Source organism: Notamacropus eugenii, chromosome 6, assembly GCF_028372415.1.
Source record: "Notamacropus eugenii isolate mMacEug1 chromosome 6, mMacEug1.pri_v2, whole genome shotgun sequence".
NCBI lineage: Eukaryota > Metazoa > Chordata > Mammalia > Diprotodontia > Macropodidae > Notamacropus > Notamacropus eugenii.
Window position 1 is genome coordinate 312,792,494 of NC_092877.1, and position 13,016 is coordinate 312,805,509.

The 13,016-nt window shown below is 37.8% G+C and overlaps 1 protein-coding gene across 2 annotated transcripts in view; it reads right to left on the reverse strand.

The window, feature by feature from the left end:
* BARD1 (BRCA1 associated RING domain 1) overlaps positions 1-13,016 on the reverse strand; it is a 134,353-nt gene that overhangs the window by 92,601 nt on the left and 28,736 nt on the right. Inside the window, exon 1 of one of the 2 annotated variants that reach the window (XM_072617502.1) lies at positions 3,049-3,111. The exons of the other annotated variant lie outside the window; for it this stretch is intronic. The gene's annotated coding sequence lies outside the window, so the exon portion shown is untranslated. Of the gene's footprint in view, positions 1-3,048; positions 3,112-13,016 lie in introns of those variants that run through there. 2 annotated transcript variants of the gene reach the window in all.

Sequence of the window (13,016 nt, forward strand, 5' to 3'; positions counted from 1 at the left end):
TAAACGTTTTCAAGTAGTGCACAGAAGAAAATGATCACAGATATGGAACAAAAGAGGTTAACTGATTTGCCCAAGGTTGCACAAGGTAGCAAGAGTCAAGAGCTGGGATTTGAACTCATGGCCTCTGACTCCCACTCTAGAATTATCTCCGCTACACCACCCTGCCACTGTAACAGCCAAGGTCTCCTTTAAATATTAAAATGAAATAAGCCAAAAATTACTTATGACACAAACAGAAACATTTGTCTCGTGTGTTTCTCTAGCAATATATAATCTACGTGTGATCAGGGAAACCAGAGTTTAAATCCTGCCTCAGATACTTATTAGCTGTGCGACCTGGAGCAAATCACTTAACCTCCCTCGGCCTGTTGCTTTATCTATAAAACTAGAATAATAATTTCATCTCCCTCCTACGGTTGTATGAGAATCAAATGAGATAAATGTATAGTGCTTTGCAAACCTTAAGAAGCTCTATAAATGGTATATTATATTATACTGCATTGTATTATATCACATATTGCATTATAGCGTATCGTATCATATTGTATCATATCATGTATTATATTGTAGAAAAGAAAATCAAATGAAAATTAAAATTTTTCTATTGACAAATAATGGTCCAGCAAAAACTTAGCTGAACAAATGGGAACCTTGAAGACCAGTTACAAGAGGATTTGCTGAATGCAGTGTATGGTGCCCAAGATGCTCCTCAACTCAAAATCCTTCAAGGCTTCCTTCTCTGCCTGGCTTCCAGGCTCCTCAACAATGAGACACTAGTCTACCTTTTCAGCTTGTTAGCTCATACGCTTTTTTCTACATATTCTGAGGCCCAGACAAAGACTATTCTATACAGCATGCCTTCCCACTTTCCCATGCCCTTCTTAAACTTGTGCCCTGAATTTCACCATTAATCACCACTATTCCCCCACTTCCTTAATCAAAAAACTCTGATATTTCTGTCTTTGTCCAGGGTCTCCTATCTGTCCTCCAGCTGTCCCTATCACTCATTCCTCTCAGACTTATTTTTCACCCTCATAGAGACATTAGATTCCTCTATGTCAATATATTTTCAGAATTCATGGTCCTCTGACTCTACTTTCCTCCCTTCTCTATTTCCACCCTATACTTAACCTATTCAACTCTCTAATCCCCTGCCTCCATTTCAAATCCTATCTTTTCCACCCCTGTTCACCACCCACTCAGCTGCTGAATCAGAATGTGAACACTTTGAAAGGAGAAAACTTTTTTTGGTTGGTTTTGGATTTTTTTCTCCTTTTCTTCATATCCTCAGGGCTCAGCACAATGCCTGACACATAATAGGTGTTTTGCAAATGTTGACTGTCCACTGGTTGAATGGAGCTAGAGGAACTAACACAACTCTCCTGTCCAGGTGTATTATCAAGTCATGTGGTCCAACTTCAACTGAGTCTTCCTTGCAGCAAGGTAGTCCCTTTATTTCTTCCTAACTGATTACTCATCGATTCCAAATCTTCTCTTCTTTCCTCAGGCCTTCCACAGCCCCTCAATCAATGAAGGACCTTGCTTCCTACTTCAATGAGAACAATGAAACTAGGAGCTCCCTCACATCATCTTTTTATCTCAAACACCCCCCCCCCCCCAGGTCATCTCACTCTCCCTCCTCCTTTCCTCCAATCTCTGATAATAAGGCAGGCCTTACCCTGGTCAGCACCAACCTCTCTACATGCATCCTTAAGGTCATCTCTTTCTATCTTTGTCCAACAGATTGCAACCTCAATCATCTACCCACCCTTTCTGGAATCTACACTGTCTTTTCTCCTGGTTCCTTCCCTACTCCCTTGAAGTAAACAAGTGCAGTCACCCCAATCTTTAAAAAAATCTTCATTTGACTTTGGCATGTCCTCAAGTTATCTCACTCGTTCTCTGTAATTTGGATTTTTATAATTTCCAATTATGTATGTGTACACATACACATATGTGTACGTATATGTGTGTGTGTACATACACACATATACATATACATACACATACATCTCTCAACCTTTATAATTTGAATTTGGACCTCATCATTTGATGCAAACTCACCTTTCCAAAGTTACCAATAATATTTTAATTGCCAATGTCTTTTCTCAGTCCTCATCTTTCTAGACTTCTCTGCTATGCCTCACACTGCAGACTCTACCTTCTCTACCTGCATATTGATAGGACTCCCTTTTGGTTTTCCTCCCTCCTGTCTGACCATTCATTCTCAGTCTCCTTTGCTGGCTCCTGAGTCTCATCACACACACCCCAACTTGGGAGTGTCCCAGGGTCTCTTTTCTCAGTATTCTGTTCCTTGGTTACCTCATCTGCTATCATGGATTTAATTATCATCTACTGAAATGCCTCATAAATCTATATATTCAGATTAGTCTCTCCCCAGAGCTTTAGTTCCTAATTATCATCTGCCTATTAGACATCCTTTAGGCATCTCAAATTCAACATGTCCAAAATAGGGCTTGTTCTCTTCTCCCCAAAACCACCACTCTTCCACCATCCCTTATTTCTGTTCAGGAACCAATATTCTTCCATGTTGGCAAATTATCTCTAACTACTCTTCTCCATCACCCCACACAGCCAATCAGTTGTCAAAATCTTGCTACAATGTCCTCCAGAAAACCTCTTATGTCTGGGCCATTCTCTCTACTCACACCCACCATCTTTGTTCAGGCCCTCACCTGCTAACTTATCTCAATGGCTTCCTAACTGGTCTCTCTCCCTCTCAAGTGTCTCTCTACCCCGATCCATTCTCCACACAGCCACCAAAGTGATTTTCCTTAAGCACAGATCTTACCATATCACTTTCCTAATCAATAAACTCTAGCCTCTAGGACAAATTATAAACTCCTCTGGCTAAGTTTATATAACCCTTCACAAACTTGGTCAAACCTATATTTCCAGACTCAGCATATTTATTATACCCTTCCCAATCCTATTCTTCATTGATCCCTTCCCAACTCTCCCACTACCAATTAAGTAGTAAGTTTTATTGAAGCAGATAGTGCTTGAAGATTTGAGTTTAAATCCTACCTCAAATACTTATTAGTTATGGGACCCTGGGCAAGTCAATGAACCTCTTTGTGCCTCAGTACCTTCACCTGTAAAAAGAAGATAATAACAGCACCTACTTCACAGGGTTGATACTAGATCAAATAAGACAATATATGTAAAAGTGCTTTGAAAACCTTACAGTTCTATATAAATGGTAGATAAGCTTTTAGCTAAGTGCTACAGAAAAGAATATTATAAATTAACTCACATATACACATAAATATACAGCTTCAGGTTTAACTCTTCCAGGAGTGTCTCTTTAAAAAAAAAAATGGCTAGAGAGACACAGTTCTAGAGGAAAAGGATAAATTTTTAATGGTAGAATTGAGGTAAGCTGATCCTAAGCATGGATGAGAGATGAGATGGTCAGGTTAAGTGCTACACAAGAATGCATAAAATGTTAAAAGACCTAAAAAGGAAGGCCTCATTGGATAGTCATCCCCAAAATCTCTTCATAGAGGATCATGGACAAGAATGGTTCAAGAGGAGAAGGCATGGATGGGTCAAGATTTGCATGAATGAAGAAAATAACCATTCCAATGTGATGACACACTATCAAAACATGGATGTGGCAGGTCAAACCAAAAGAGATTTCATGGGGAAATGAACACAGGATTTCGACTCAGATGACACAAGTTTAAATCCCGGTTCTGTGATTTACTATCTTTGTGATTCTAAGTAAGTTACTTCTCTTTGGGCTTCAGTTTCCTCATCTGAAATATGGGAAGATTGGCCTAGATGGCCTCTAAGTTCCCTTCCCAGATATAAATCCTACAACATATATGTATATGTGCATGTATATGCATATATATGTGTGTGTCTGTAGCTAACCACACACACTCACATATGTATGTATATATGTATATGCATATATTTGCCTTCATTTATATATATATATCTGCACATACATACACATCTACACATATATATGTATACAAATATATCTATATCTACCTATTGAGAAGGCTTTTCATGGAAGTTCTATGAAAATAGCTACTTAATCTATGAAAACTTTTTTACTTTCTGTAAGTTTCTAAGCTTGACTGAGTCTCTCAATCAGTTCATAATCAGAAAGGGCTTCTTCCCTTCCTATTATTGCACAGTTCTCACTATGCTACTCCTGCATCAGCACTTCTGACCCTACGTATAACTCTAACATAATGGGATTAAGAGAGAGCAGTGTTGGGAGATCTGGGTTCAAATTTTGCCTCTCTGACTGTGTCACTGGCACGTTATTGGCTGTGAACTTGGACAAATCATGATCTTCATTTCTTCACTTCTATAAAATCGGGATAGAAGAGAAAAGGCATAGAGATTAAGTTGTCTGGAATGACTAAACAGTCCCTACTGTTCCAAATATTCTTTGATACACTAAAATCTAAATGTCATCAACTTAAATATTCCTGTATCATGTAAGAAGATGGGAAAAAACAAAAAACAAAAAAAACCTAGCAACTTGTTCAGTCATTTTTCAGTTGCATCTGACTCAATGACCACATCTGAGGTTTTCTTGGCAAAGACGCTGGTCATTTCCTTTTCCAGTTCATTTTACAGATGAGGAAACTGAGGCAAACAGGGTTAAATGACTTGCCCAAAGTCATACAGCCTGTAAGTGTCTGAGGTCAGATTTGAATGATTCTTCCTGACTCCAGGTCTGGCACTCTAGCCACTGGATCACCTAACTGCCTATTTAAAATAAAAACAAACAGAACAAATGAGGAGATTTAATAAAAGTCTATGGAGTCATAGCCCAGTCACTTAATTTCCCAGTGTCCCAATCTGTATTAGTAGAAAAGGTTTCCATCCCAAGAATCCCTCACACTGACAAAATCATAGATCTCATCCCCAAACCACTACCACTTACATGCATATAATCCTTTAAAGGTTTACAAAGTGCTTTCATTACAACACATTTAAAATGGAACTCAGGATCAGGACTCTAAAGGTAGAAGGCACTTCAGAAGCCATGCAGTTCAAGGTCTTCATTTTATAGATGATGAAACAGAAGAGGCAGTCGATCTGGCCAACATGGAGTCAAAGGGGAGATCTGAAACCAGGTCCTCCAGAGCTACTGCTCTTCCTTTGCATCGTAATGTCTTGTGAACACCATGTTCTTCCTACATGGTGGATCACCTTACTATATGGAAGAATCAAAAATCTAATGTACTAGGGCAAATGCTGGGACAATTTGATGAGTCTCATCTTTTCAAACTGTCAATAACTTCAAAATGATAAGATCCTAATCTATTATTTCATTGGCATAAGGAACTTCCAGGTGAGGTAACTTCCTCCACCAATACAATACCTTTTCTGTATCAGAAGAGTCTTGGACTCTAAGGAGGTTATGTGACTTGGTGCAGGAGGATAGAACCAGGTCTTACCGACTCTAAGTCCATTTCTTTATCCTATACAACAGGGTCCTTCCTGCTATGAACTCAGATCATTCACTTGGTTTTTGTAAGAGCTCACCTACAGCAGCTGTCTGATTTTACAGACAAGGGTCTTTCATCAAAATTGCTTATTTTTAAAAAGGATGGCATGTTTACAAGATGAAAATAAATTAAACTGACTACATTACCTTTCTAGCCACAACTGATCTCTGCTCTAACATCAGTGACAGTATTCATTTTCTAAATGAAGTTACAGAAGGCACACTGCTTTTCAAACAGAAAAAAAAATCTAACTCATAAAAATTCCCTAAGCTTATCAAAATCTTAACAACAAGCATCAGGCACTTAAAGAAACCTAGTACATATACCATAAGTCCAAAAAGAAAAAAAATTCCCCAACATTTTGCTTGTTGTTGTTGAGTTAATTCAGTCATGTCTGACTCTCCATGACCTCATTTGAGGTTTTCATGGCAAAGATGCTAGAATGATTTGCCATTTCCTCCTCCAGCTCACTTTAAAGATGAAGAAACTAAGGCAAAAAGGGTTAAGTAACTTGCCCAGAGTCTCACTACTAGTAAGAGTATGAAGCCAAATTAGAATTCAGATTCTCCTGACTCCAGGCCTGGTGCTGCTCTATCCACTGCCACCACCTACTTGCTCCCAAACATTTTTTTAAGTTCACTTTAATTTATTTTGAGGCTCAAGACCTTGAGCCTATACTTGAAAAAGAAAATCACATTTCAATCTTCACCCTAGCAAAAATCCTCCAAAAATACACCCATATCATTTCTCAATAAATAAGCATTTATTAAGTTTGTACTGTGTGTCAGATGTGGGGATACAACAACAAAACAGTCTAAGACTCAAGGCAGCTTACATTCTATCAGGGGAGGCAAGATGTACAGATCTGAGTATAGGCAAAAAAAAAAACAAGGTTGATCAAGGGATACTAGCATGTAGGGAAATCAGAAAAGGCATTGTGTGAGTGGAGCTTTGGAGGAAACGGGGCTGTAAGTGGAGGAGGTTAAGGAATGCATGCATTCCTGGTATGGGGGAGAGAAACTGGAATGTCTGTCATGTGTGAGCAATCAGAAGTGCAATTTGTCTACCCTGCAGAGTACAAAGAGAGGAGGGAGAAAGATAATACAACTCAGAGACACAGTATCATTGAACCTTACAATTCTAAGAGGATTCAGCAGGTAATGTAATACAAAAAAACAAACAAACAAAAAAATCCCTGGGATCAATCTCATCTCTGGAACTTGCAACCTTGGGGAACAACAGAAAGAGGACTTGGCATTGTCAACTGACACAAGTCTGCTTGATCCTTCAAGGAAGTATTCTTAAATTCTGGTCATTTTTAGTGTTAATGAACTTACCTTGAGGAAAGATGGAACACATTAGCTTTTGAGGTCCTTTCTGGCTTTATATCTACAATCCTATTTATCTAAAACAACAGGCAACAAATAACTAGTTCAAATCTACCCACTGCCTCATTTTTAGGGTCATGGCGCCAAGGATGATTTTTACACTTTCAAATGTAATAAAACTTCATTTAGAAATATAAAAACCATTCTTGGAAGCAGGTCTTACATTTCCCAGCCCCTGGTCTAGAGCAATACTCCTAGTTTTACGGATGAATGGATGGAGACCCTGGTACATTAAGTGATCTGCTCAAGGTTACTTAGCTAGTTAGCAGATGCGACTAGACCCAAGGTCTCCTCCATTCTTCCATAAACATTTTCTTGGATAAATGCAAATATGAAGGCCTTAAGTTGTAGCAATCTTCCTAATATAATGCATTTATTTCTAAGGGACAGCTAGGAGGTGCAATGGATAGAGCACCAAGCCTAAAGTCAAGAAGACTCTTCTTCCTGAGTTCAAATCTGGTCTCAGATACTTACTAACTATGTGACCCTGGGCAAGTCACTTACCCCTGTTTGCCTCAGTTTCCTCATCTGTAAAAAAAGGCTGGAGAAGGAAACGGCAAACTACTCCAGCATCTCTGCCAAGAAAACCCCAAATGGGGTCAGAGAGAGTTGGACACAACTGAAAATGACTAACTGGTTTCTAACAACATTTCCAATGAAACAGAGCCCCTCTGGCCATATTTATACATGATACAGGAGCTATATATTAAAATGTTACATAGGTAATATGTGGAATGTGATCTGATGTAAATGACATGACAAACATGATATATATGATAAAAATCTCCATACATGTGTAAAAAATGGACAGTTTCTCAGAAGAAACTTCTTTTAAAATCCTCTTATCACTGTGGTAAAAAAGTCTTCTTGGAATAAGAGATAAAACTTCTGGCTATGTATTATCTCCCCTCCCTACATGCATACCATGTTTTGATGTCTAGATTTGTCTTCAAATTTCACTTCTGATTCTACATTGTCCTATAAGGTCTGGCCTTGGGCTCAGGAATCTATAAATCAACAGGCATTTTTTTTTTAAGGACCTACTATGTGTCCAGCATTGTGCCAAGTGCTGAGGATACAGAAACACTGAATAGTCTTTGCTCCCAAGATGCTTGCATTTGGGGTGGAGGGGATGGAGGCAAGGCAATATGTGCATATTTAAACATATACAGAGTACTGTAGGGAGGGAAGGTGTTAAGAGTAAGGGGAACTGGGAAGGGCTTCGTGTAGAAGGCAGTTTTTTGAGCCAAATCTTAAAGAAATTAATGTAGTCTACCAAGAAGTTGTAAGTTCAAGTCTGTTTGTATCTGTCTAGCTCTGTCTCTCTCTGTCTCTCTGTCTCTCTCTCTCTCTCTCTTATATGTTTATATTGGGAGGAGAGCAGGGGAGCATGGATTCATTTAATATCAGAGTCTGCCAGTGTAGAAACTCTGTCTACCTACGCAGAATTTGCCCTAATTTACAGTCTTAGGCAAGTTACCTAAGCATGGCAAAGTTAAGTAATTTACCCAAAGTCACAAAGTCTGAGAATCTCAGTCAGGTCTCCTTCATAGAAGTCTCAACTCAAATACCAAATTCTATATCAGGGGCTCCAATTTGGGGTCTGTAAATTTATCTACTGCTATTGATCTATTAATAACTCTTTCAATATAATTGGTTTCCTATGTAATCTTATTTATTTTATTTCATACATTCCTCTGCGAAAGGAGCCACAGGCTTCATTATTGATTCCAGGACCAACTTCCTACTCACAGTATCATGCAACATCTTATATACAATGTAAGGTACAGAAACAAAATTATCAAGATGAAAAAACCTGAAATTCGAAGTATAAGGAGGGAATGGAAGGGGCAGGATTGGGAATCACAAAGACAGAGGTTTTATGTCTAGATTCAACAAGGCCTTTTCACCACTGATAAGAAGACTTTAAAAGCAATCTCTTCTGATAAAATCTCCATTTAAAAGAGGTCAAAACACAGAATGTTCCTGGGATATTTTTTAAAGGGGTAGGGAGGTTGATTTAGAATTATAAAGATTGAATTTAACCCCTTAGCAATCCTGTACATATAAGTGTGGGTAAACATATATGTGTATACATACACAAAGCATAGAGAAAGTTTTATACACATACACACATACAATATAGAAAAACTATATACCTATATATACAAACACAAAAGGGACAGAAAAGGTTTTATATATGTATACATACACACATATATATGCATACATACACAAAAGCCATAGAAAAGGTTATATATATACACATATAGAAAAGTTATATATATGTATATTATACACACACACATACATATATAAACACAAAAGGCATAGAAAAGGTTATATGTGTATATACATGCATGCATGCAAAAAAACTTAATACTTATCCAAAGTCCTGCATATGTGTTTAAAACAGACTTAATGAGACCTTCCTACAGAAAAAAGGCCCTCAAAGCCTCAATCCACAAGGACAATAGGTTCTCTCCACTCAGTAATCAACTGCTCTTAAAAGAACTGTAAGCAGGAGTAAAATTTAAATTTCCAGGGCTTACCAGTGCCTGGCACATAGTAGGAGCTTAATAAATGTTCACTGATTGACTCATCTAATGACTACAGTCTAATTTAACTCATCAGGTAATAAGCGGGATTTTTTATGAATAACTGACATGTACATGCTAAGATTTCTTAAGCAAATTCCCTTACACTATGGAAGCAGAGTAGTACTAGAAAGGCACTAAATTGCCAGTGAGATGACCGGGGTTCGAATCCCAACTCTCCCACTGCTGCCTTGTATGACCTTGGGCAAGGAAGTCATTTCACATCACAGGTCTTAGTTTCTTCATTTATAAAATGAGGGACTGAAGAGAAGCCCTTAAGGTCCCTCAAGGTCTCCTTCTAGTAACCCAAAACATAGCTGACCCAGACCCACACACAATGCTCCCTTCCTTAGTGTATCTTGACATTTTGAGAGAGAACACCTTGGCAAACCTGACTGTTAGGCCTGCAGTCATCTGTCCACTGGACAGAAACAGCAAAACTTTTTTTTTTTGAAGTCTACTCTATGGGTGCACAACCAAAGCTATTCACAGCTGCACCAGTGTTTATAAGCAAATATTCATGCAATAATGTAATATATACATGATTATTCATCAGCTGTGTCTCCATTCAAACAGGTGTTCTGTCTTTTCATAAAACCAAAACAAAGTTTCTTACTACTGATGTGAAAAACAACACTGCCCTCCTTGAATCTACTCATTTCACGGTAGATCATCAAATACTGAGACAGAGATGTACAGACAGCTAGGGAGTTACTTTTCGAAATTTTTCCTGTAATGCAATAACAAACTAGAGAGAAAGAGAGGCAATTAGAAAATGTGGCTTAGCTATCATTAATCTGCATCAAAGGGGTATAACGATGAACATTGTGTGCCTTTCCAATTACTCTCCATTATGAGTTTCACAACAGAAGTTGAGAAATCTCTTTGACAAACTAGTCCTTTATTAAAAATCAAAGAGAAGCGCTTTGCTACCATCTGTGCAACATTAACAGCTTCACTGAAGAATGATTATTTTCTAACTCGAGAAAAATTCAGCTCTATTAAAACATACACATATACTCACACACCACACTCACCTTCAGCTATTATGGAAAAATGTCACAACACACATGAAACATTCATTAAAGGAAGACCAGCCCCTCTCCCCATACTAGAAAATGTAGGGAAAAAGGGGAAAATTGCAATCTTATGAAAGCATAATCAAAGTTAATCTTTTTTACTGTCCCCCAGCATTGATGTATGCTTAAAAGAAACTGACCAACACCTGCAAGTTCTGATTTAAAACAAGGAGAGGGAGCAAGTGAAAACTTTTTTATTTAAAAAAAAAAAACAACAAACCTTTAAATTTAATGCCATTAGTGAAAGAAGCCAGCTTATGTTATAAAGAATAAGGTAAAATTATCCATAAATGGCTGTCAGGAAAATTTATGACAGACAATCTCTTCTCTTTAAAGTACAGTGAACCAAGGAAAATCTGCCTGAGCATTTAGAAGCTCATTCTGGAAAGCAATGCTATAAATCAGGCTCCTTTATCTTGAGTCTGCCATATACTATGTCCATGATTTGACAAGTTCTTCCTAATTACCCACCTTAATTACAGAAATTATATATTTTATAGTAAATGCAAGTAATAAGGTTCATTTAGAAGATAAATTGTCAAATACAGGTTTTTTTGTTGTGTTTTTTTTTTTTTTAAGATGGAGAAAATGTGAGAGAACCTTGACCATCCCATTGGATTCATTCTGCAGGTCCCATCTATATTTGGAAGTAGAGAGGTGTGTGTATGTACATACGTGTACATAATCTATGTGTTCACATCTGCATAAATATATACATATATGGTAGAGAGTGTGCGTGTGGTGTGTGTTTGTTTGTATCTGTCTCAATTTGTACCTGAGTGTATCACCTACCTCTCTGTCAAAAGGTAGGTAGAAGGATGTGGTTACCAGAAGAGACCTTAAAGATAGTAGTCAATCAATAACATGCATTAAGCACCTACAGTAAGTAAAGAAACATTTATTAAATTCCCACTATGAAAATAAGGTATATATGTAATATATACATATGTGTAATATTAAATATATTAAATATGTAATATAGTTTAATGTATAATGATATATCATTAGATAGTATGTGTAATTATCATATATAATATCTAATGCTACTGTATTATGTACATATACACACATGCACATTTAGGGGGGACATGGTCAATATGAGAATTTGTTTTATTTGACTATACACATTTGTAATACAAGCTTTGTTTTTTTGTATCATTTGGGTGGGAGAGAAAAAAGGCAGACTTCTGCTTACTGAAAAATACATAAAATGTAATTTTAAAATCCAGTTCTAACTACTGTAGGAGGCAACCAAACAGCAAAGCATAATTCATTTCATAAGAGATCTCACCACAACAGTGAAGATAACGATCAATACTCTGATACTGGCCATCTCAAAGAATAGAAAATACTGAATGACTTTTGAAAATGAACTCTCCCCTCTGTCTTAGATGGAAGGGCTTCCTACCAGGGGAAGAAGTCACACACAACAAGGTTTCTGGCACCAGAGATCCATCAATATCTGCTTTTCTGAAGTTTTAAAAGCAAACTTTGTCAGGCTCCCCCTCATCTGTGGTGAACCTCCCTTAAGAAACATTCCCTGCTGCTCACAATGGGGTAGCTACAAAAGCTTGCTGACTGATACGGCTGTCATGCCATTAAGGGTCATTTTACTTCACCGTGGATCTGACAATTACTTTTGTCAGTTTAACAGACGCCACACAGTTGGCTGCGCTGAAATCAGTTAAATAGTAAGGAATGGAACAACAATAATAAAAAAAATACTGTGGCGTCTGTAAAGCAAAGGACCAGAACTTCAGACCACAACAGGGCCATTAATCAACGTGAGCTATGCAGACAGAACAACCAGCCACACACCACTCTTGCCAGCAAGAAATATCACTGGCAATGTCTTTGCATCAAGTCTCTAGTCCTAGATTTGGGAAACATGCTGAATCCAGATATAGGGACGGCACTGAACAAGTTTACAGACCTCCACTACCCCTCTGGAATATATCTATCCAAGGGCCTGAGGTTAAGACACCCATGAGGAGGATTTTAGTAAAGGTGTACACAGCTCCGGGTCGTCCTTCTACTGCTGATAGACTCACAGGGTGAGCACAGTCAATAAGATGTTGTGCAGTCCAATGCACTTCAAGCTACACCTGCAGACACCTGCAACTCAGGTAAGTGAAGGGACTGGATCAAGGCCAGTGTATTGAATTACACAGGAAGAGTCAAATCTAGAATATCATTTCTAGTTAATATAGTAACCCACTTTTTATTTTAAAATATCACCACCTTGGACTTTTATAGTGTTTTCCATCATAAAACCATAAAACTTTGGGGATAGTCCTGAAACATTATTTCTACCTGCAGTCTCTCTGAACCCAGGAATGGGCAGGGAAACATGAGTTTGTTTAAGGGCAACATAATCTAATCTTTTGGAAAGAAAAATGTATTACCCTCAGTTAAATCTCATCATTACAATGTTCATGTTCAAGATCTGAG